The sequence below is a fragment of the Magnolia sinica genome, chromosome 2 (genome assembly GCF_029962835.1).
Source record: "Magnolia sinica isolate HGM2019 chromosome 2, MsV1, whole genome shotgun sequence".
NCBI classification, from domain to species: Eukaryota; Viridiplantae; Streptophyta; class Magnoliopsida; order Magnoliales; family Magnoliaceae; genus Magnolia; species Magnolia sinica.
The window spans coordinates 77,487,435-77,511,132 of NC_080574.1; positions in this window are offsets into that span (position 1 = coordinate 77,487,435).

Consider the following 23,698-nt stretch of genomic DNA (forward strand, 5'->3'; position numbering starts at 1 on the left):
TGAAAATAACTGGAAGTAGATGAAGAATACATGTGAAGTGAAAACAATCTTCTAATAAAATGTGGTTTTAGCAGAGAAACTAAATTATAAAAAGCAAACTAATCCTAAGAATGTAATAAATTCTAATCCTAAACTAGGAAAGTAAGGAAGAACTACTCAATCATGTACCAAAGTTCCTCCTACAGTCAGTATCTTGATAAATTTCTCAGTAGGTTTCTTAATAAAATCATCCAAAAGCCATTTTTGTAGTAGGCTTGGATGCCTTGGAGCATTAATGTCCCGAGAAATTAATGAACCTGGGGAAAAAATCTTTGTTTAATCCCCTGAGGTATCCAAAGTGGATAATATTTACTTGTAGCAGGAAAATTTTTAATGTTAGTACACCATGGTGAATCAAATACTACAATTAGGTGAAATTCAGAAAAATTCTCATCAGGTAGCATAGTCTCAACACATTCCAAAGTTTTAGACTTTGGTTCAAATTTTAGCTCCTCCTTTAATGGTAAATATTTGAGATTTGTGGAAGGAGGTTCTTCAAAATAATGATTCCCTCAGTCAGTATCATCTACCGAGGTATTTTCTCGTAAGGCAATCACTATGTCTTTAATCATGTAATCATTAAAATTTTTAAAGTGTGTCAAACAATCTTCTAATGAGTTGGGATATGCAGTTGAAAGGGACTCATTGAATCAGGTCTATCATGTAGGTGGAGTAGGTCAACATCACTATGTTTAAAAATTACATTCGCCTCTTGATCATTAACTTGGACCGTCATTAAGATCGACTCTTTGGAAAACTGAATCGTATACTCATGAACAAAATCTAACTCCTCATTCTCAAATTCAGTACACTCCACAGACAAGTTGGAATCATTCTCCTCGTATTGTGTTTCTAGATTAGGTTGAGGCTGGGATAAACTAGCCTCCTCTTCATCAATAAGGTGTGACTGAATTCTTTGAATGGAGGATTCAAGCAATTCCAATGATGTTCTAAGTTTTATGAATGATTTCACGATTTGTTGGTTAATTTGCTCTTGAGCATCCATGAATTTCTTAAGTGAATCCTCTTGGATTGTTTCTAGTTGGATCTTAAAGGTAGGGGATCCAAGAGGATAGTCACTATAATCTACGGTTTATACACCTCTCTGATTTAAACTTTGATGTTTTCACTAATTATAGTCATATGGGTCATATGCGGGAGGGTGATGATTGTTGGTACGAGTTATCACCCATAATATAATCACGCATTGTTTTCTTCTTGCCGGATGGGTGACAATTATTCTCACTCCAATAATAACGTAATGATTTCTTAATCGGTGGAGTGAAATTGTTCTCTCGCATATGATTGTGTAGGGACTTCTTAATTGGTGAAATATTACATCCTGGTCAGTTCGCAACCATGGTTTTAGTAAAACTTTGAGACATAGGTTGCTTCCTAATATAATCATCTTACAGCCCTTCACAGTATCTCTCATCTTCTAGAAGTAGATTAGCATATTCACATGTCCACTATTGCATGAACATGATGAAACCCTAATTCTGAATTTAATCGTAAAATAAATTCGTACAAAAAAATCCTACAATAATATGGAAAGCAAGTAGGGGAGTAAAGGAAGATGTTACTAGAAGAGGGGAACTAGAATAATGATCCTATAAAATAGAAACAATAAACTATGTTAGTAATATTAGAGAGAGAAAATTAAGATAAACCCTAAAAATAAAATTCTGAAAACTTGAAAATCCTAAAAACCTTAGATTAAAAAAATTCAAAAAATTAGAAAAATCTAACTTAAAATAAAAATCAAACCTAGAAAAACTTAAACCTAATCGTGTTCAATGCCACTCCCCGGCAACGCCGCCAAAAACTTGTTCACAACCCCAAGTGAAGGGTCGCAATGTAGTAATAACTCGGTGAGAACGAGGTTGAATCCACAGGGAATGGGGAATACGGTCTAGAATGAATCTAACTATAACTTGGTTGGTCTGGGTTTTTAATCCAATGATTTAGAAAAAAAAAGTTTTGAAATAATAAAGATAAAAGACTAAGGATCTAGGAATCCACTTAAGAAATCTTAACATCAATCTACTAGATTCAACGATAACTCGATTGAAATCGAAGTCCTATCCTATCTAATCAAATGATAGAGTAGTTAAAATAGAATTTGAACTTTTCATTAGTTTAGTTCCCAAATATCCATCTAATTGCAATGATCGTAAGGAATTCAATCATCCACCATGCCCATAGATGATGGTGAACAATGACTTTTCCAGATCACACAATTCCAAAGACAATAAGTTCATAACAAAAGCTTTCACAACATCTACTATAATTTCAGTCACAATAAACCATAAAAAACTGGAAATATATCTTATTTAAACTAAAACTTAATGGAAGTTCAACATATACTTGAATAAAAGAAAACTAAATATCAAAATAAACTACAGGTCTTATCCCTTAGCCTTAGCTAAGAATTTGCCTGAGAAGACTAACATCCTTGAAGAAAAATAAAAGAAAAACTAGAAAGATCTACTAGAACCCGTGAAGTAATCAAAGTAGAAGAACATTATCGGTGCTCCACCTAGGCCTTCTCTCCCTTTCCAAACCCTAAAAGATGCTTTGGAACGTCCTAGGGACTCTTATTTATAGTTGTGGAATTCTAACTTTAGCACCGACTTGGAGATTTCACAAATCGACCTTGGAATTACGCACTTCTGTTACACTTCGGTCGCACCAAAGTTTCCTTCGGTCAGACTGAAGTCGCATATGAAAAATTCATGCAAAATTTGTCAATTTTAGGTCAGATTGAAATTGATTTTAGTGGGACCGAAATTGGCTTCAGTCAGATCGAATTAAGGCTGAAAATCCCACTTTCTTGTTGGATTATTTTACGTGATTTTGGTCGGACCGAAGTTGAACTTCGGTGAGACTGAAGTTTGATTTTGGAATTATTTTAGGACTTCTCTTTTTAGATTTGGAATTCTAGAATATGATTTTTCTAGCCAATTTTAAGGATTCTTTTTCCTCACTTCAAATCTTCGATTCTCTTCATTCTTCACTTTCCTTAGATCTTTTGCATGTGAATTTTTCATTAATGACTTCTAAATCCCCAATTCTTCATTATCTTCTTTCATACTCTAAATCCATCTTATTAAGTGCATATTCATCTTTAGGTCCAAAACCACCCCGCATGATAAAGACATATAATTAAATCAAATTATCACTTAAATACCAGGAAAACTAATTTGATTGAAGGGTTAAATATGTAATATTTGAGTCTCAACAGCAACCACAATGCCGATTAAACCCATATATGAAAGAAGTGGTTAAAGTCAAGGTGATTAAACTATTGGATGTGGGTATCATATACCCAATATCTAATATCCAATAGGTGAATCATACATAGGTGGTTCCTAAGAAGTCTAAGATCACCGTTGTATCCAATGCAGACAACTAACTCATGCCAACCAGAGTCACTAGTGGTTGGAGAATGTGCATTGACTACTGTCAATTAAATACTGTCACCAGGAAAGACCATTTTCCTCTACCTTTTGTCGACCAAATTTTAAAAAGGTTAGCTGGTCATTCCTACTCCTACTTTCTGCATAGATATTCAGCCTATAACTAGATAGAGATAGCCCCTGAAGATCAAGAGAAAATAACATTCACATGTCCTTTTAGCACTTTCGCATACCAAAGAATGTCATTCGAATTGTGTAACACGCCCGCCACATTCCAGTGCTGCATGTTGAGTATTTTCTCAGACATGGTGGGAGACTTTATAGAGGTCTTCATGAATGATTTCTATCTTTGGTTCATCCTTCAGTGAATGAATTGAACATCCTAAATTAGTCTTGAAAAGATGTGAGGAAAAGAACCATGTGCTTAATTGAGAGAAATGGCATTTTATGGTTCAAAAGAGAATAGTCCTTGGACATATCATTTCGTCAAACGGAATTAAGGTAGATAAGGCTAAAATCGATCTTATCTCTAACCTACCTCCACCCAAAAGCATACGTGACGTGAGTTCCTTTTTAAGACACGCCAACTTCTATAGAAGATTCATCAAGTATTTATTCACATCTCTCATCCTTTATGTAATTTTCTGTAAAAGGATGTCCCATTCGAGTGGACTGAAGAATGCTAAAAAAAACTTTCTCTAAACTTAAGGGCATGTTGACTAGCACTCTAGTCATGCAGCCACCCGAATGGAATCTTCCTTTTAAAATCATGTGTGATGCAAGTGACTATGCTATTGGGGTAGTGTAAGGTCCATATCCTAGACCGTACTGTTCTATAGACTCCTGCAATCCTCTCTATCGAATTTCGATAACCCGCGACCTATAATCGACGTTTGTGAACGACCCTGAGTCATACCTTATATATCTATGTCGACTCGACCCGAGACTTGTACCATTGCGACCACGCCGTTGTCGCGGTTCTAACGTCGCAATCTGCACACTGAGGAACGCCACTCTTGCACACCGATGCAATACCCAGGCTAAGAGATGTGGGCCTGTGTTTATCTCAAAGAAATGCCGCGCATTTGCAATCTCGAGAGAATCTCTACCAAATGTCAAATCAATCAATTAATGTACAAGTCAAGTACACATCCTATCACAAGTACAAGCAACCCATACCTTACCCATCCCTCTCTCATCCAAAGTCAACTCTCTCTCTCTCTCTCTCTCTCTCTCTCTCTCTCCACCCATCCCTTTCTTACACTCACCCATCACCCATCACTCACTCTTACATCACCTCTCTCTCTCTCTCTCTTTCTCATGTCCATTTCCTAAGCAACTCCCAAGGAAAGGATATCCAAGCTTCCCATGGAGAAGCTATGGTGTGGCCCATTTCCTACCACCCTATCTCCCATCTCCACCCTTCAATCTCCATCATCTTCCATCTAAGAAGGAGCTTAGGAGATTAACATTCTAAGGAGCTAAAGAAGAAGGCCAATTGATGGGTGATCCACCATTGATTTTCATTTGAGAGCCCACTTATGATGGGACCCACTTTAATGTATGTGTTGTGATCTAGGAGGGGCCCATAGTGGCGGGTCCCTCCACTACACTGTCTCTCTCTATCTCTCTCTCTCTCTCTCTTTCATTTCTTGATGGTGATGTGGCTGTGTGGCCCACATGGATGGATCCCACCATGATGAATGTATTTTATCCATGTCATCCACTGAGTGGCCCACCTCGCAGTCCATTTGGACAGACCTGATTGGAGGAAAAACTACAAATATCATCTGATTCAAAATCAGTGGGCCATGCCGATGTGGACCCACTGTGATATATGTATTTTATCCCACCGTCCATCTGGACAGTGGGGATCACCAGCAGTAGGCGGCTGCCGTGACACCAGCAAGTTCTGTGGAACCTACCCTGATGTGGGTATTTTACACACACTGTCCATCCGTTTGAGTCATGGGCCCACCCCACATGTGTGACACATGTGGGTAGGTGGGACCCATGTTAATGTATTTATTTTATATCTACACTGTCCCTCTGGACAGTGCATGTGTAACCCCCCATGTTATACATGTAGATCCTCATCATCCAGACCTTGGACGGTGAGACCCACCAAGATGCATGCGCTGTACATCCACACCATCCATCTGGACGGGTGGTGTACCCCATCTGGTCGCTGGACCATTTTCTAAATATTAATTATAATAATATAATAAATAAATATAATATTATATATGTCATATATACATGATGGGCCCTATGTGGGACCCACATTGATGTATATATTTTATATTTGCACCATCCCTCAGGATGGTTTTTGTGAAGCCCTCCATGATGTATGGGTTTAAATCCCCACCGTCCATCCAATACATGGATGTGGGACCCTCCATAAAATATGTGCTTTATTCACCCATCCATCTACTGGTCACACCAGCAAATGTATTTGCTAAGATGACGCCGGCAAGTTTTAGGGCCCCTACATGATGTAGGTGTTGTATTCACCATCCATTGCTTAGACGGTGGGCCACCTTGATGTATGTGTTACATCCAAACTGTCCATCCAAACGGTGAGCTCATCTTAAGGCTTGAGACTAAAAATGAGGCAGATCTATTACGTGGACCACACTGCAGAAAATAGTGGAGAATTGAATGCCTAGCATTGAAATTCTTTAGGGATCACAGAAGTTCTGGATCAATATGATATTTGTTTTTCCTCTTAATTTAGGTCTTTGTGATCATATGAACATATTGGATGGTAAAATAAACGTTATGGTGGGCCCTAGTAATTTTAAGAGTGGAAATCATTATCTCCACTGTTATTAGAGGAATATGCCAAATGATCTTTTGATGTGATTCATTTGTGGGTAATGCCCTAAATAAATATAATGGTGTAGATGGTGCACCCCATTGTTGCGTCCCACTTGATGTACATGAGGCCCAATGGTGCGACCCATGTAATGAGGCCCACCTTGATGTATTCGTGGCCCATTTGAGAGGCCCAATGTGACGTATTTGTGGCCCATCCATTAAGGTCCACCGTGATGTATTTGCGGCCCATATGATGAGGCCCAATATGATGTAATTAAGGCCCAGATATGAGGCCCACTGTGATGTGTTTGAGGCACATGGGTTGTGGCCCATTGTGATGTATTTGAGGCCCAAGGGATGTGGCCCATTGTGATATATTTGAGGCCCATGAAGTGTGGCCCAATGCGATGTACATGCGGCCCGTAATAGAGGCCCATTATGATGTATATACAGCCCATGTAATGAGGCCCAGTGTGATGTATTTGAGGCCCATGGGATGTGGCCCAATGCGAAGTGTATGAGGTCCAAGTATGAGGCCCAATGTGATCTATATGAGGCCCATGAGTGTGGTCCAATGTGATGTATATGAGGTCCTTGTATGAGGCCCATTATGATGTGTATTAGGCCCTTATGTGAGGCCATGGACCCATTATATGTTAGGCTCTATGTGGGCCACTCTTTGGGAGCAATGTTGGTTAAATGTCTACATTGGTGGGCAATGATGGTTAAATGTTCACATTGTGGCCTTCCCTTAGGCCTTTGTTAGGCCTATTCTCATCATTCTCTAAGTCGGTTGACCCTCATCATTGGGCCCCATTGATGTTTGCATGACCCAACTATTCATATTGGGTTAACTCATAATGTTGGGTCCCCATTGGTTACTCATAGGATTATTCCCTTTTAATCTTGGAGTCCATCTAGGACTTATTTGGGCCCCCTAGGGCATCTAGCGGGCCATATGATAGTATAGCAAAAGAAGCTCGCTCCGAATCCTCAGGAATATAGGTAGGCCACCTAGGCCCAACCTTGATATGAGGAGAGTATAACATCACTGTAGACGGAGGGATCCGCATTATCTGATTTGGTATATTCACTGTCGAGGACCGATCCTCATATTATGGATTAGATCTGTTGTCTTCTATGGACCTCGCCATATATATAGGCCAATCATCGATTACGACTATGTTGGTATACGCACTATGTATGTGTTAGCATAACATTGTGGTTATATGAGGCCCATCGTGACCATATGAGGCCCATTGTGATTACCTAAGGCCCATTGTAAATGTGTGAGGCCCATTGTGATTACCCGAGGCCCATTGTAACCATGTGAGGACCATTGTGATTACTTGAGGCCCATTGTAACCGTGTGAGGCCCATTATGATTACCTAAGGTCCATTGTAACCATGTAAGGCCCATTGTGATTGTATGAAGCCCATCGTGACCATGTAAGGTCCATTGTGATGGTATGAGGCCTATTGTGAATGTATGAGGCCCATTGCCAAGTGTGAGGACCATTGTGTTGTGATGGTATGAGGCCCGTTGTGATTATATAAGACCCGTTGTGACTAGATGAGACCCATTGTGATTGTGTGAGATCAATCATTATTATGTTCGATAATCATGTATAGCATCATGTTACATGCACATACGCATTATCTACATGTTTGATATGAGATGCAGTTCATCATTGCATATGCCATTAGGCAGCTTGTCTATGGGACTCATGAATTAAATCCAAGAATAAAAAAGAGCTATTAGGCTTTGATACCACTTGAAAAGGCCTAGCTATATGTCCTAGAGGGGGGGTGAATAGGACAATGCCAAATAAAACTTATAACAGCGGAATTAAAAAGAATATGATAGCCAAAGTAAATCACAAGGCAGGAAAGTAAAACAGCCTCAAAATTCAGATCTTGAGAGGTTGATACAAATGTTGTTCTAAGGACAACCTTACACCAAAAACCAGAGTTTATGGTAGGACAACCTTATTTCTAGAAAGATCTTTGTATCAAATCTCAAATCGAAGAGGAATACAGAAATAAATACAAACTGAATTGAAATAAATTGTAATCACAAATGTATTGTTCTAGGGACAGCCATACACCATAAAAATGGCAGGGCAACCTTGCTGGAACAACTTTTAAAGGAAATTAAATATCAAGCTGATAAAGGAATAGCAGAAAATAAATTCTAAACTATTACAAAATTCTCACAATGCTTGAATTAAATGATTACAACATTCACCACCATATATACATCCCATAAAAGAATAATTAAAGATTAGAAGTATAAATCATTCAACCACAACACAAGGGATTATAGTGGTTCGCCTGTGTGTTCACCAACTGTTAAACAACAGCCACACAAAATGCTACTCCACTCCTAATATCCTCACACAAGGGATATTAGCGTTCACTAACAAAATAGGTTTTCCCAGGTTCACCCAAAACCTTTACAATTGTGTCTTTGTCTGTGGGCTTACACAATTAAAAACCCCCACTTCTGAGTTTTCCTGGCTCTCCTCAGATAACCAATACAACAAGATTTTTCTGGCAAATCTTCAAAGAAACCAAACCAGAAAGGAGTTTACAATTAAATGTAAAATACCTGATTATCTCCTTCGTTGTAGCAGCCCGGTAGAACCAAATCAGAGTAGATGATTGAATGTCTAAGTTCAATGTCTAGTACTCAATTACAATGGTTCTAATTCTAATAGATTTTAAATTAAACCAAATAGGGCTTGCCTTAATTGATTTTGATTCCAAAGAAAGGGAATAACAATTCCTCTTATCAAATTAGATTAGAATAGCAGAAACAAAATCAATTAAATAAAGCTAAGGAAAGAGAATATTAAATAAGCACACTTAGCTTAGATGGAGCACAGAATTATCTCTCAGAAGTTCGACGAAGATTGGCTTGAAAGGATTAATTAATTCGATGATTTCTTCTAAGATTCGTGCACTATTTATAGGTGAGCAGATCGCGTCTTCGACTTGTCTAGGGAGCTCTTTGACTAGTCGAAGCAATAACAGATATTTGAAAAATCCGGCGGGATATGCTTTGACCGTTCTACGACTGGTCGAAGGTCTCCTTCGATTGGTCGTAGGTCACCTACGACTGGTCGTAGGTCTCCTTCAACTAGTCGAAGAACTTGAAACATATCGCTGGATTTTGAGTCGAAGTTTTTCGACTGGTCGAAGATGCAGTCAACACTGTTCCTACGAATGGTCGAACAAATTCCTGGACTAGTCGAAGCCTAACAGATTTTATTCGAAATTTGTAACAAACTCACGACTGATCGAGGAATTTCTTAGACTGGTCAAAACAACTCTAGGACTAGTCGAAGAAGGCCTAGGACTAGTCAAAGAACAGACCAAACTCATGTAAAATAAACATTCGATTTATGTATCCAAAATGACCTACTTCTAAGGTCAACCTATGGTCAGTCAAACCTCAACCATGAAGTAAGGACATTGAAACATTCGGAACTAGTGACCTTGAAGAATGAGCCTTGAAGTCTTGATGTAGATCAATCTTAAAATCTTGATGTAGCTCAATCTTGAAAGTGTACAAACTACCTTGAACTCTTCTTGAAGTCTTGCAGCTTGAGTCTTGTCTTGTGAGCTTTGCTTGTTTATGAATGTTGATCCTTGAGAGAGCTTCACTTATGCAAGTTATATATAACAGTGATTTTGGCACCACAAATTTGACAACAGACAGGGATATAAACTATAGCACTTACAATGACTCATACATTCACATTTTGTGATATAACCATCGGATGCCCTAGCGACATCAGCTCCGTAACCTCCACAGGCATATCCTGGATAGTCAGATGAGATACCAAAAATCTTTTTTACATAGGGTGTCATAGATGTCCCTGGGTAAAAGTCCCTAAACCCTCTTGGTACCAGAGGATGCCCCAATGTCTAAACTAAGTAGATATATATGAGCGCATGAGGCCCTTATACCAGTAGGTCGCGTCTCCCACTGTGTAGTGGTCGGCTGAGAAGGGGTGTGGCCTTACCCGCCTGAGGGAGTAGGTATGTTAGGCTAAGTTTGACCAGCTCATAAATGGGTCTGATATCGACGAGTCGGGCCCGATATTGGTAGGCGGCTAGTGAGGTCTCTTCTAATTACCCAGTTGTGCACTTGATTGGACGACAAGTGGCGTAGAGTGTACTAGACCCCGATGATGATCCCAGAGATGTACGGTACTGATATGTGGACTTATTGAGCAGGAGTTGTATACTCAGTATTTTACTCATTCATTCATTCATTCACTATCCACTCAGGCTAGTGGTGCTCAACTAATTTGATATGTGTACCTTCGCAATGGCCAGGATTTTGGTTAGGCACGCGACTAACCTGAGATTAGGGGTTTACTACATTGAGTCTGGCTAACCAATTTTAGGAATGGGATGTTTTGGATAGAAGTCCTTTGTGATGGACCTCACAGCCTACGATACTACGACTTCACGCTCTAGCTTAGTCATTTCATTTGCACCACAAATTACATTGTATTCTTAGCACATAGCATTTAGTTTACTATGCTCATGTATTGCATATTCTGAATGAGGTTGATGGTATTATGGACTTGTCAGGATCTACATATTACATTACATCTACAGTATATGGTATTTGGGTCGCTATGTTTCTGCATTTATATGGCCTATATGAGACTGGTAGTATTCGTGAACTCATCAGGATTTGCATATTACATTGCATCCTTAGTATATGATATTTAGCTTACTATGTCTCTGCATTGCATAGTTGATCTACATTGCTTCCTCAGTATATGACATTGACTTATTATGTTTTTGCATCGCATAACTTGGATAAGATTGATAGTACTTATGGACTTACCGGTATATTTTTGCATTACTCTAATATTGGGTGACTTATAACCTTGCTAGTATTCCACTTACGCTGATATTTGTGTGCTTGGCACTTATCTTGTGCATACACGTACACCACCCTCTAAGCTTTCTATAAGCTTATGCATGATGGATGCGTGCAGGTGACGATAGGACGTGATCGAGCTGAGGCAGGAGTGTGTGGCAGAGCTTCTAGAGCTTTTGACATTTACCTTGTATTTCCCTTTCAGCACTGTATTCAACTATTTATATTAGTGGATATGTGATGATGATGTTGCCTTTGTGATTTGGGTAAACTTGTGGTTATGCTTCTTACGAGATAAATGTATGCTGGAAAATTCTCCTTGTAGGATCCCAGGATCAAAATCTGGTGTATAGGCACTGGGAGCTGATAATGGGGTACTACGGAGGCTGTCGGCACCAGATTCGGTGATCGGGAATTCTGTGAGCCCGGTTTCTGAGTTTAGGGCATGACAGGCAGTGTTAGGCTAGAGAAAAGAAAAGAAACCATATGTCATCTACTATGCAATTAGAACGCTAAACTATGCCCAAATGAACCACTTTACTACGAAAAATGAACTCCTGGATGTAGTCTTTGCCTTGGAAAAGTTTAGGTCCTACTTGATCGGATCTGTAACGACCTTGGAATTTTCTGTGCTAATCTTTCCTTAAGTAGTTGTTTTGGGATAATTAACGCTTTACTCGATTGCTTGTGAAATTCGCATCAATTACTTTAAATTGTATCTGCATGGCTCTAAACGTGTAGATTAGTGAGCGCTACGTTACTCTGAAATCTGGGATCCATCGCTAAATCCAGTTGTTCTGGGGAATTTTTGGAAGATCTGGATCGGACTGACCGCGTGCCGAAAGTCCGATGGCGATGATCTTAGACCGAGTTGGGCTTGATCTTCACCTCGAAAATCAAGTCCATGTGATGTTCTGGGTTGATTTGCTTGAGCTCGGAGTGAAGAGTGTGAGAACGGTTGGAATTTATTAAGCTTTTATTGAAATCTGAGTCGTGTCGCTTGCGCGACGATTTTAAGCATTCTGACCGTTGGATTCTGACCCAATTTCACCCTCTGATCAGGATAGTTGGCCCAGGCATATCCTAGTGCTTGTGGACCTGATCGAGATTCCGTGACCGTTGAATTGAGAGTGGTCCGCCACGACTGATCTGAAGAGCCGGTCGGTATGAAAACTCAGCTTGACCTAGATCCATGGTCAATGAGCTTAAGTCCGACCTTTCGTGGTTATAGGCCCACCAGAAGTGCTTCGTTGGATCGAGAAAGGCTTACTTTGGTTATAACCTAAGTATACCTTGTCCCTAGGGTTATTTTCATTAAGAAAAGGCCTATTTATAGTCCTTAAACCCTAGCCCTCTTTTCCATACGATTTTCTCTAACCCTAGCTTGGAAAGAGAGTGGAAAAGAGAAAGTGAGAGAGATAAGTTGGTGAATCATCTTGATTTCTTCCTTGTTCTTCTTCATCTTCGAACCTTCACTTTGAATCGTTCTTCTGACGATTCTGAGTTCCTTTGGGGTAAGTTAACCTAACCCTAACCTGTGTTAGAGTTTAGACTAGACTTAGTGTTGTTGTATCTCATTTCTATCCTTATTTTAGGGTATTCTAGTGCCGTTGACGAAGACAACTCGTCTAAATCAGCTCGGCGGTTCTTTCTTCACTTAAGGTGCGGACTTTAAGTGTATAGGTTATGGTTTTCAAGGCTTTCAATCCCAGTTAGTGATTTATTCTTGTTATGGATGACATTTCACATGCCAAATGTTGTGTTTACATTGCTTTCCTGATATGCATGTGCTATATTGAGATTTGTGTATTCTAGGTGTATTTATAAAGTACCGTATACATATATATTATGCACTTATGTTTGCCATGATTATTTGTCATGTATGTATGCTAGATGCATGTATGACGACTCCTTGGTAAAAGGAATTGTCTAAGTGCATGTATTCCAACATACGCCATGTATGTTGTTCCATGTATGCTAAGTGTTGGTAGAAATGCATGAATGATCTAAGTGTAACTGATTACACTTATTGTGGGCGTTGAGAAGTGATTCTCAATACTCCTATTGATGCGCATGATTTCCTTTATGCAGTTACATTCCAAGTTATTTAAATTCAAGCATCTCCTATGCTTACATTTATGTTAAGTTGATATTCTTCAGATGCGTTTGTGCCATGATTTGAGTTATTGTTCCATTACTGTTTTACATTCCATATGAATATCTGTAGTAGTGTAGGATGTTTGGGACTATGCCTTAGTCCAGGAGATCGGTAATTGACCCTATATTCGTGGTTGAGATTGCTTTCGCCACGTAGGACGTATTAGACGAACTCGAGTCGTATTAGAGTTGGCGGCAGTGGTTTGGCCACGCGAAGTGTTTGCGCACTCTATGTCGTTCAATTCAACGTGCGCTCGTGCTAGTCGAGTTCGTCAAATAACCCAATTGTCCGATGTATGTTAACCATGTATGGACGCTACTGTTTGAATCTAGGATACCGAACTTACCAGTAAAATCTTAATAACCATGGTACCTGATCCGCTAAGACTCATGAGCCGGACATGGTGGTATAGGACACCGTGGTCGAGCTGTCGGCCTACGCTGGGGTGACGAGCCTCCCCGTAGTGACCAGTGAGCAACTAAACTCGTGAGCCGATTATGGTGGTATGGGACACTATATTTGTAATACCCAGTCCATTCCGTACTAGTTTCTATGCATATATGTACGATAATCGACACCCTTAGCTAGACCTAGATTAGCCGTTCATAGTACACACCCAACTGACCGGGACCTCTAGACCTTGAAACCTATCTCATATCAACCGCCCCATCGCCGCGATCGTGGCGGTACCACCCGTGCATCGGTATGATACTCTGTTAGTGAGATACGCCGTGAAGGATAATAAGTGTATCATGTGCGCATGGCACCATGTATTTCATTTCACACATGTGCACAACACATGTCATGTACACATGTACATGCCACACATGGGTGAGAGAATCTCTACCCATGTGTGTGATGTCACATACCCATACCTCTTCTCTCTCATGTGCATGAAAGTCAACCTTTCTCCATGCCATACACTATGCATGACATCACCACACCATGCCATCCCATGGTCCTTTAATCCACCATTAATTACAAAGCATGAATTAAGTACCATAATCCTAGCCTAAGATAATATTAATCACATTAGCTTAACTTAACCAAATTTTATCCATTTCTTTATAAATACCCTTCCATCCCTTAGCATTTCACCATTTTTTCCATAAAAGAGAGAGAGAGAGAGAAAGAGAGAGAGGAGTGATCTTGGTGGGCCATCAACTCCATCAATCCCATACCTTTCATCAATCTCAACCATCAATTCCATCCTTTCCATACATCTCAACCATCCATCTAATTCATCAAGGTGAGTACACCCACCCTACTCATTCTTATTTTGTTTTTGTTGTGTTTTTGTATGGTGGAGATGATGTTGATCATAATGATGTGATTAATGGTGTGGATGATGAAGATAGTATGATTGATGGTGATGATAATTGCAATAAATGTTATGAATGGTGTGGATGATGAAAATAGTATGATTGATGGTAAAGAAAATTGTAATAATGATAAGATGTTATTGATGGTGTGGATAGATAGGAGAAAACATATAAAAATAAAATAAAATTAATTTATTATAGAGTTCATGTGGGACCCATTAATAGTGGGCCCCACAAAAATGTTTGTATGACATTCAAATCATCCAAGTGTGGCCCATTAGGCTGGCCACACACTCTCACACACACACCCCCATGCACACATGTGCACAAATATATATATCTATATATATATATATATATATAAGAAAATAAATAAATAAATAAATTTAAAAAGAAAAATATACAGAGGGAGTGAGACGCTACTGCCAGCGTCCAGCGGACGCTGCAGCAAGCAGCGTCCCAGCTGCATTGTAAAGGGGCAGGGGCTGTGGGTCCACAACGGGCCTCACCCATAATGTATGTATCAAATCCACGCCGTCCATTCAATTCTTCAGATCATTTTAGGCGTTGAGCCAAAAAATGAAGCCAATCTAGTTCTTTGGTAGGCCACACCATTATAACTCATGTGAAAACATGCTAAAACATATAAAAGTACTTTCTGGGGGCCCACCTGAAATTTTGGTGTATCTGAAACTTGGAATGACCCCTTAACTTAGTGTGACACACACAATAGACGGACTAGATCGTCCCGTTGTGGGCCTCAAATATGAAAAACAAAAAAAAAGAAGCAAAACAACACTGATGCTGCTTGCTGCAGCGTCAGCGTCTGACGCTGGAAAGAGGTGGCCCCCACCATTAACCCCACCATGATGTGTGTTGGATATCAGTCGCATGCACTTGATGAGTCCCGTTTAACAATGGGCCACCCCCAAATTTTAGCCATACACGGAACTCAGGTGGCCCACACCATCAAAAATTATGTAAAGACATGCTAAAATATACAAAAATACTTGATGGGCCCACCTGAAACTTTGATGCATCTGAAACTTGGACTCACCCCTCCACCAAGTGAGACACACACAATGGATGGACTGGATCTCTCAAGTGACCCACCTTGATGAGAAAATATACAAATAATAATAACAATAATATCAAAATAAAATAATGGTGCGAGGAAGTGACGTCCACATTTGGGGTAAAATTTTGTAGGCCGATCATGGCCACACCACAATGTATGTGCTAAATCCATACCATTCATCCATCTTACTAGTACCATTTATTGTATGGTCCCAAAAATCAGGCCGATTAGAAGTTCATGTAGGCCATGCCACTTGGACAGTGAAAATTGTATACAAAATGCTTAGATTTTTTTTTGGGGCCCACCTTGGTGATGAGCGGTATATCTGGGCCATTCATTCACTCCTTTAGACCATTTTAAGTCATGAGTAAAAGAATGAGGCAGATCCACAACTTAGGTGGACCACACTATAAGAAACAGTAGGAATAAAATTCCCTACTATTAAATCATTTGAGTTCTACTGTGACGTGTGACTGCCACTAAAGTTGAGTTAGCCATTAGATCATGGAGCCAATTCGTTACATGTATTTTACATCCCATTCGTTCATCATTTAGACCATCCATGTGTCATAAATCCCACTCGACGTATGTACCTTATATCCATGTCATTCATTTAGTGGGTGGTATCAGCTATGATATTGTTTGTTATATGAACTGTTCATGGGGTGAACCCCACCATGTCAATGAGACCCACAATTATACAAAATAATAATAATAATAATAATATAATAATAATAATAATAAGGAAAGGGAATTGTATGCTTACCAATGAAAGCTTCCCTGAACATAATGTGAAGCATGTGAAGCCCACCTAGGTGCATGTGTTATATACCTGACACTGCCTATGTATTTTCCAATCACTTAGGAAGTGAGCCCACCTCTTGCCCGTAGACACAAGATGAAGTAGAACTCAATTTTAGGTGGGCCAGGCCATGCTACAAGTAGAAAGTGTAATAACCATTAGAAATTCTTAGGCTCTGGTATGCCCTTATATGCTGGGATGCTTCCTTGGCCATGGACTCCACTTTGTAGTATGATGTAGATGTATGCCTTTCATCAGTTTATCCTCATCATTTTAGGGTATGGTTCCATAGACTAGTCAGATCCAAATCTCATGCCACGGGAGCAATATTGATCACTTATCCTCCGTTAAATATTTCCTAGAGTTACAGTAATGTTTGTGAGAAATCTATCCATCTATTACTTTTAATCGATCATGGACCATCTAATATACATGTTTTACCAGCCATTCATCTATTTTGATGAGATCATTTTAGAGAGCGGGGCTTCCTATATATTTGCGGCAATCTAAGTCGTTTTCATGGTGCCTATTGTAATAGTTATTTCTCATTTAGTCCGCCAGTTGGTAGGAATCATGTCGATCACTACACTATAGGAATTTGGGATCTTGGGTGGCCCAACTAATAGTGTGGATTGGTGGAAGTTATGTGGACCACCACATATGAGTGCTTGATCTTTTATAGCCCACCTAACTGTATGAAAATTGGGGTAATCGTGTGACTACTTGTTTAAGTAGATTTATGATTGTTGTGGCCATTAACCATATGATCACTGACGGGATGAGTGATAACTAGATTTGATAAAATGGTGCTAAATATGTAGCTCATAAATCTTGTGATCATGTGTGACGGATAGCCGTAAATCATGTGGGTATGTGGGGAATGTGTAGCCCAACCATATGATCAAGTAGTGCTTCGGTGACTACTAAACTATGTGAAATTGTGGTACTGGCCGCCCGGCTACGTGAAAATTTAGTAAAGCGGTTGCCCCATTATGCGAAATATGGTATAATAATAATAATAATAATAAGTAACTATCTCACCTTAAGTCCCTTATTATGACAAGTAGAATGACATTTGTGTGGCCACTCAACCATACGGACTTCTGATAATGGAATGACCATAAGACCATGTGGGCTTATGAAAAATTGTGTGATTACTCAGACTCATGGACTATGCCGATGGTGTAACTTCCTGGGTACATGAACTTAGGACTTGTGACAGATTGATCATAGGCCCATTGAGATATATTTTAGGCCCATATGATGAGGCTCATTGTGATGTATTTCCTGCCCATGTGATGTGGCCCATGGTGATGTGAATTAGGCCCAGGTATGTGGCCTACTTGTGAATTAGATTTAAGGCCACTTGCAATGTATTTGAGACCCATGGGCGTGGCTCATTGAGATGTATTTTAGGCCCATGGGTTGTGGCTCATTGTGATGTATTTGAGGCCCATGTGTAGTGCTCACCTCTTGTGTGTTTGAAGCCCATGGGTCGTGAAGTCTGATGTGGTGTATTCATGGCCCATGTGACGAGGTCCATTGCGATGTGTAAGGCCCATATGATACGGCCCAATGTGATGAATGTGCGACCCTTGTGTGAGACCCAAAGCAATGTATCTGAGGACCGATGTGATTTGTGATTTCACCATGATGTATGTATTGATGTTTATGTGGGTCATTCCTTGGGGGCAATGTTGGTTAAATGTCCACATTGTCGAAGCCGATTGTTGAGGTTAGTTATGTCGATTATGAGTATGCGACAGCATAGCATCATGATACATGCCCATATGCATCATCTGCATGTTTGTTATGAGATGTGGTTGATCATTGCATATGTCATTGAGCATGTTGTTATGAGACTCCCTATAGGCGGAGGTTATCTCACATGAGCACGCGGTATGCGTAGGATTGATGCATGACTGGATTGTATGACTCATGCATCTCGCATTATGATTTGTGTACGCCCTAGCGACATCAGGGTCGTAGCCTCCACAAGCGTATCGTGGATGGCCAAATGAGACACCGAAAATGTTTGGTTCTAGCATACGGGCGTCATAGATGTCCCTGGGTGAAAATCCCTAAACCTCCGTGGCCAGGAGACGCCCCAACGTCGAGACCGAGTGGATACATGAGCGCCCGAGTGCCGAATACTAGGAGGCCGCGTCTCCCACTGTGTCGTGGTCGGTTGGGAGGGGGTGTGGCCTTACCCGCCCGAGGGTAGGGGGCAATACTAGGCTGAGTTTGACCAGCTCGTGAATGGGTCCGCTATCGACGTGTCGGATAGGTATTGGCAGACTATTGGCCAGGCGGATAGTGAGGTTTCTTACGCTCACTTGACTGGAGAGAGACAGTGTCATTTGGAGTGTACTAAACCCCGGTGATGATCCCAGAGATAAACTGTACTGATATGTGGACTTATTGAGCAGGAGTTGCATATTCATTCATTCATTCATTCACCATCCACTCGGGCTGGTGGTGCGCAACTATTTGTTACGTGTACCTTCGCAATGGCCAGGATTTCGGTTGGGGCGCACGACTAACCTGAGATCAGGAGTTTACCACATTGAGTCTGACTATCCGAATTAGGTATGGGACTAGTTTGGATAGAAGTCCTTTGTGATAGACCCCATAGTCTGCGATACTACGTACTACCATCCCGACTTCACTCCAGCATAGTCATTTCATTCGCATCACATGTTGCATTGCATTAGTAACATTTAGCATTTCGGGTTACTATGTTTCAGTATTTAGATACGGCTGATGGTATTCGTGAACTCATCAGGAACTGTATATTGCATTGCATCCTCGACATCTGATATTTAGCTCTTTATCACTCATTATTTACATGCTGATTTATATTGCGTACTCTAATATTGTATGACTCATGGACTTTTCAGTATTTCCGATATTGTATAATTATGGCATGACAATATGATGATGATGATGTGATTACGGATGCATGTACTATGGTTATGGCTGTGGTATGATTTCCCTGTAGCATATTTATCTTGCCTGCATGTAGGATACACTGCACATACGTGTGTACTCACTAGGCTTTTTGTCTAAGCCTCCTATTTTCCATTTTTTTTCAGGGCAGGAGTAGCTTGGAAGACTTAGCTTTCTCGATGCATTGTATCTATTTTTTTTGATTTGGCAATGTTAACGTCGTGTACCCTTGGAAAGCATGGTACTTGTAACTATCAGGATTTATAATGGAGAGTTTGCTTGGTATTTTGATCATGGATCTTCATGCTCAGGTATTATTACATGTATATACAAAAAAAAATTCAGTCAAAAATCTTCCTTGTGGTGCGCCGAACTCGGGACTTGTTGTATGGAAGTCGAGTGCCGGATTCGGGGCATCACGGAAGCTGTCCGTCCCCGGGTTTGGGGCGTGACAATATTCGTGTTGTCGGCCTACACTGATTGGTGACGAGCCCTTTGTAGTGACCTCGAGCATACCTGGATACCGCAAGGAGGTGACGAGCCGATCTGTGGTAGTAAGGGCATGAAAGGCGTGCATTGATTGGTGATGAGCCCTTTGCTACGACCTCAAATATATAATCGTATGAGATGTCTAGGATTGACGACCCTAGTATGGATCATTGTTTGGATAGTGATATGAGGAAGGTATCTTAGCTTCCCAATCCTGTTGTGTGAAATGGACTAATAACAACTTGGTAATCATATCCATGCACCGCATTTGCATGTGCTTTGTAGATGTGGCGCACTTTGAGGCGATGTCATACGTAACGTAAGATGAAGACGCTGAGGGTGTACGCGTGAGGGCACGCATCATGTTGCATTCATACCTGCATTAACAAGAGTACTTAGGATTTATTTAATTGTCCTGCTTTATCATTACTGTTTAATTGAACTGATAACATGTTAACCAGTGCCTTATTGTTCCACTGAGTTGATCACTCACTCCCACGTTTCTGGGGCGGTGTTACACACCCACCAGACTCTGTCTTAGGTCCTGATGTTGCAGATGTGGATGCGACGTCTGAGGCAGAGCGGGAGCTGGATGACGACGAGGCTGCCTTCTCCTATATGCAGTTTTCAGACGGGTTCTAGCGAGCCTCGGTCTGTTGCGCGGGATCCCTAGGATTATTTTTAGGAACTGAAATGATGCAATTTGATACTTATAATTTTGTTAAATAACACTTTTACACGATCTGGTTGTATATGTAATTCAGGGATTTACATTTGTACACATTTTACTATAAGTCGTCCGCTTGCTTTAATCACTTATCCCTGAATCATATCTGTGTTTTCGGGCTTAATCTATTCCATGTTTTATGTACTAATACAGTGAACATACATTCATCATTAAATATGTTGCATAAGTGATGTTTTGGAACTCGGAAGCTGAGTTATGCTCAATCCCCGAATTTCAGGGTGTTACAGGATCCAAGATTATAGTTTTCACGAACCATTCGATGTTGAAGTACCTTCTTTCTAAGAAGGATGCCAAGCCCCATTTGCTAAAATGGATCCTTCTACTCTAAGAATTCGATAATGAAATCCGTGATAAGAAAGGAGTAAAAATCGTAGTAGCCGACCATCTCTGTAGGCTAGTCCTATCTGATTCCATTGAGATTACTCATATCGATGACATGTTCCCTGAGAACAACTTTTAAAAGTCTCTTAATTGCCTTGGTTTGCTGATATTGCAAACTATCTTGCTACAGGTGTCACGTCGACATATTTAACCAAGCAAGATAAAAAGAAAATTTTCTCTAAATTGCGCAAGTACATCTAAGATGATCCATACCTATTCAAGTATTTCCCGGATCAGATCATAAGGAGATATGCTCCTAACAACAAACATCAAAGTGTCATCTCCTTCTGTCACTCACACACTTGTGGTGGCCACTTTTCGGCGAAGAAAATTGATGAGGGTCGAATATTGCATATTAGACCCTAATCATTACCAGATTTTACGTATATGATAATGCTTAATGGAGTATTTTAATTGTATTTTTGTTACAGGATGAAGTCAGGAGCGTTAATTGAAAATTGATGTTAAAGGCATGGATTTCATGATCCAAAGTCTCCAGAGCACGGGATGGACTCCAGAGAACCAATAATGAAGATTTTACACGCCTGGGATCTGAGGAAAGCAAGCCAAAGGGGCCCGAAAAGGGTCCAGAATGCAAGATCACATGGTTCCCGCTATCCGATCAGTTCGAAACTTAATACATGGGATGAGGGCTGTAAATTAACCGTACATATTAAATTTCAGCCATTGAAGATCTCGGAAAGTGGTCCAACGGACAGATCAGCCTATTAATCTCCAATTTGGGGCCCACCTGATATTTGGAACTGCCTCAACCTTGGTATTGACGGCTAAATTACCATGATAAAGAGGATGGATGGTGTAGATTTCTTAAAATCATCACAGTGGACCCCACATTGAGTGAAATGTGCATGGTGCACATGTGCACTGCCCGAGCACCGAACGGGCTTGCGTCGGTCAGCAGCGCTGACCCGACTACCTTTTCAAAAACGGAAATCTCCGTTTCCGGCGTCTCCGCAAGCCGACCACCGTCGTCGGTTCTGGGGCCCACCTAGTGTCCAAATGGACAATCCAAACCGTCCATCCGCTTCCTGGGGCAGTTATAACCATCACCTAGACGTCCGTTTGGTTCCATGCATGTGTACGGACGTTGACCGCTGAAAAACGTAAAACGGACGGTGAGTTCAAAAACTCCGTGGGCCACAGCAACTCTAACTCGAAATTGGGCATTCCTAGCCGTTTTTTCATCCTCCATGCAATGGACGGAGTGGATTATTGAAATAATTATCAACATGGGTCCCACCATTGCCACGGAAGTTGGTTTCGCGTCCGCGTAACGGACGACCGCTGGTCGTTTTTGCGAAGGATTGTGGGCCCCGTACGTCACCCGTACGGCCGATCCGAGCCGTCCATCTTGTAGAGTGGTTCGAGAGCTTCAAAACCATGCTGATATTCTTCTCTCATGCGTGCACACGTGCGTGATACAGAGGCCACAAAAGGGCTACCCGACGACGTTCAAAACTGATCTTTTTGTATTTTCTTCTCTGGGCCGTGTCAATGGACATTCAAAACCACCCATTCTTGACTGAAATTTCATCCTGAATCCAATGGACGGGGTGGATTTTCCAGAAAATACCTCTGTGGGGCCCACCGATCACGGCTGCGAAAAATTACACTTCGAGTCCTTCTACGACTCTGCCACCGACCCCAGCAGCTATAACCGGGGAGTTTTGGACGTGGGAAAGGTATTGAGAACCAGGGGATTCCAGATCTGGAGCAAGAGAGAGAAGAAAGAGAAGAAAGAGAAGAAAGAAGAGAGAGAGAGATTGTTTGGTTTGACGTTTTTTTTTATGAATTTTATTTAATATTTTTTATGGATTTTATGGGTCACTAATCTCTCAGCTAGGGCTGAGATGAAGCCCCTAATTTGATTAGCTCTTGTATTGGTTGATTTACTTTGAATTTTAATTAATTTGTTTCTTTCTTTAAGTGGGCTTTATGGATTTAAATTCTATACTTCTCCATCTATGAACTTGACCAAAGTATATATATGGATGTTGTTTGGATGCTTATTATGGGTTCTTGTTCTGATCAAGAACAGGTTTCCTATAGAGGGAGAAACAGGATGCTTTAATGAATTGTACATCCCTTATGCCCGACCAAGGATATGGGATATGTCATTCATGGCATTGCTTAAAGGAATTAAACAGTCTGTATGCCCGATTAAGGACACAGATTGTGCTTTCTCTATTTAAGTGGTATCAATCTAGATCAAGGTGAATCAACAGACAAAACAAGGGTTAGGATAATTAGGGGTGGATTCGAAAGTCCTAGTGCTCTCTCTCTGATTGAATTTTCTTCCCTGTTCTTAATTAATTGTTTTTCATAAAATTGTGCTTAGTAATTCATTCCATTAATTGTTGGATTAGTTAAGGAGAATCATAGATTTGAATTGTGACGATCAGTCCTTGTGGGAACGATCTCGTAATACGTACCGTATCTACATCTGATTCGTATACTTGCGAGTTTAAAAATCATTTAAATCATGTTGGTTTAAATAAAACATCAAGTTTTTGGCGCCGCCAATTGGATTTAAGATTCTCTTTTATCATAATTCATAGTCTTAGGT